This window comes from Dromiciops gliroides, chromosome 2 (genome assembly GCF_019393635.1).
Source record: "Dromiciops gliroides isolate mDroGli1 chromosome 2, mDroGli1.pri, whole genome shotgun sequence".
Taxonomy (NCBI): domain Eukaryota; kingdom Metazoa; phylum Chordata; class Mammalia; order Microbiotheria; family Microbiotheriidae; genus Dromiciops; species Dromiciops gliroides.
The window spans coordinates 486470450-486473783 of record NC_057862.1 but is presented as its reverse complement, the minus strand read 5'-3'; the positions used below and the strand labels follow the sequence as shown (position 1 = coordinate 486473783).

Genomic DNA, 3334 nt, shown 5'->3' with positions numbered 1-3334 from the left:
CATTTCCTACTTTTGTTTCTTCTTCTTGGAAATATAAATTTTCTCTAAGTACTGCTTTGGTTACATTCCACAAATTTTGGAATGTTGTCTCATTGTTGTCATCCCCTTTAATGAAATTATTTGTTAGTTTAATGATTTGTTCCTTGACCCACTCATTCATTAGGTTTAGATTGGTTTCCAATTAATTTTTAACCTATGTTTTCATGGACCTTTATTGAATGTAGTTTTTTATTGTGTTATAATCTGAAAAAGATCCATTTAATATTTTACCTATTTTCTTTTTGCATTTTGTCATTGTATTTGATTAGGTTTTTATGCCCCAATGCATGTTCAGTTTCTATGCAGGTGCCATATACTACTAAGAAAAAAATGTTCCTTTTTATTCCCATTTAATTTTCCCAGAAGTCTACATGTTTAATTTCCCCCCCTAAAATTCAAATCATTTCCTTAACTTCTTTTTTTTTTATGAGGCAACTGAGGTTAAGTGACTTGCCCAGGGTCACACAGCGAGTAAATGTTAAGTGTCCGAGTCCGGATCTGAACTCAGGTACTCCTGACTCCAGGGCCGATGCTCTATCCACTGCACCACCTAGCTGCCCCCAAAAATATGGAACGCTTCACGAATTTGCGTGTCATCCTTGCACAGGGGCCATGCTAATCTTCTCTGTATTGTTCCAATTTTAGTATATGTGCTACCGAAGCAAGCACCTTAACTTCTTCATTATTTAATTTTACTAGATTTATGTAGTTCCAAGAGGGGAAAATGGGGATCCCCCCCACAAATATAGTTTTACTGTCTGTTTCATTCTGTCACTCATTTAAATATTCCTTTAAGAATTTGGATGCTATGTTATTTGGTGCTTATATGTTTAATAATATTGGTAAATTGTCTATGGTGCCTTTTAGCAAGATGTAGTTTCCTTGCTTATATTTTTTAATTAGGTCTATTTTTCCTTTTGTTTTGTCTGAGATCATGATTGCTGACCCTGTCTCTCTTAGCTCAGCTAAAATGTAATAGATTTCTCTAACCCCTTGTTTTAATTCTCTGTGTGTGTCTCGGTTTCAAGTGTGTTTCTTGTAAGCAAAATATTATCAGATTCTAGTTTCTTATCCATTGTGTTATTCACTTTCATTTTATGAGTTCAACCCATTCACATTCACAATTATGATCACTAACTGGGTATTTCCTTCTACATTATTATCTTCTGTTTATCCTTCTCTCTCTCTCTCTCTCTCTCTCTCTCTCTCTCTCTCTCTCTCTCTCTCTCCCCTTCTTTAAAGTCTGTTTTACTTCTGAATACTACTTTATTTTATCTTCCCTCCTTTTTATCACCACCACTCAACTTACACTTATCCCCTTCCCCTTCTACTTCCCTCTTGGATAGAATTTTATTACTAATTGAGTATGTATGTATGTGTATACAAACACACACACACACACACATATATATATATAGAGAGAGAATGTGTATGTATATGTATACACACATATATGTATATATACATATAAAATATACATATATGTGCATATATACATACATATATAGAGAGAATGTGTATGTGTATGTATATACACATATATGTATATATACATATAAAATATACATATATGTGCATATATACATACATATATTTAGGCTTTGAACCAATTTGACACTTTTGAGGCAGGTAAGTTGCAAACATTGCCTTTCTCTCTCTCTCTCTCTCTCTCTCTCTCTCTCTCTCTCTCTCTCTCTCTCTCTCTCACACACACACACACACACACACACACACACACACACACGCTTTTCCTCTCCAGTGTAAAAACTCTTCCTTGCATGCCTCTTTTATGTGAGATATTTTTCTTCATTATTCATCTCCTGTTCCCCTTATCCCAGAGCATCCCTTTTTTGCCTATCCATTATTTTAAATCATCCTGACATAATTGATTCACTCCCACACCCTCTTTATATGTGGAATTCTTCTAGCTGCCATAAAATGACAAAGTTCTTAGAAGATACATTTATTATCTTCCCATATAGAAGAGTAAACAGTTAACTTTATTGAGTCCTTTATGATTTCTCTTTTATGTTTACTTTTTATGCTTCTCTTGAGACTTGTATTTTAAAATCAGATTTTCTATTTAGTTCTGATCTTTTCTTCAGGAATGCTTAAAAGTTCTCTATTTCATGAAATATCCATTTTCCCTTGAAAGATTATTCTTAGTTATGCAGGATAATTTATTCTTGGTTGCAATCCCAACTTTTTTGCCTTTTGGAGTATCTTATTCTAGGCCTTTTATTCTTTTAATGTGGTAGATACCAAATCTTTTGTGATCCTGACTGGTTTCTTTTTGATTGCTTGAAGTATTTTCACTTTGATTTGGGACCTCTTGAATTTGGCTATAATTCTCCTGGAAGTTTTCATTTTGGGGTCTCCTTTGGCTAATAAGTGGATTCCTTCATTTTCCAGGATATTAAGGCAACTTTTCTTTTGGGGGGGGGGCTGGGCAACAAGGGTTATGTGACTTGCCCAGGGTCACATAGGTACTGTCTCAGGCCACTTTTGAACTCAAATCCTCCTGAATCCAGGGATAGTGCTTTATCCAATGTGACACCTAACTGCCCCAAGGCATTTTTTTCTTAATAATTTCTTGATATATGATGTCTAGACTTTTTCTTTGATCATGCCTTTCAGGTATTCCAATAATTTGTAAATATCTCTCCTTGGTTTATTTTCCATGTTAGTTGTTTTTTTCCATGAGATACTTCAGATTTTCTTCTATTTTTTATTTCTTTAGATTTTGTTTTATTGTTTCTTGATTTTTTTTGGTTATTAACTTCTACTTGACCAATTCCCATTTATAAATAATTATATTTTTCAGTGAGCTTTTAAACATCTTTTCCCACTTGACAAATTATGCTTTTTAAAAGAGTTGTTTTCATCAGTAAATTTGAGTACCTTTTTTCCTATTTTCCTAATTCTACTTATAGGGTGTTACTTTTTCAGTATTTTTGTGTCTTTTACGAAAGTATTAATTTTCTTCCTTTGCTTTCATTTCTACACCTAATTTTTCTCTACCATTTTAATTTGATTTTGAAAATAATTTTTAACTCTCCCAGAAATTTTTGTTGGACTTGTTCATATTCACATTTTTTCCCTTTGAGGATTTGTTTGTAGCTATTTTGACTTCATTGTCTTCTGAGTTTGTCTTAATCTTCCCTGTCAACATAGCATTTTTTATGGTCAGGTTCTTTGTTGTTATTGTTTTGTTGTCTTTAATGTTATTTTTTTATCATTATTCCACTCTATTTCTTGATTTGGAACTTTATTTTAATATTGGACTCCATCCTTG

General features: G+C 33.0%; 1 non-coding gene across 1 annotated transcript; it reads right to left on the bottom strand.

The window, feature by feature from the left end:
* Positions 1 to 601: 601 nt before the first annotated feature.
* On the bottom strand, positions 602 to 708 carry LOC122744755. Its single transcript, XR_006355103.1, has one exon. It is a non-coding gene; the product is annotated as a U6 spliceosomal RNA (small nuclear RNA).
* Positions 709 to 3334: the final 2626 nt, after the last annotated feature.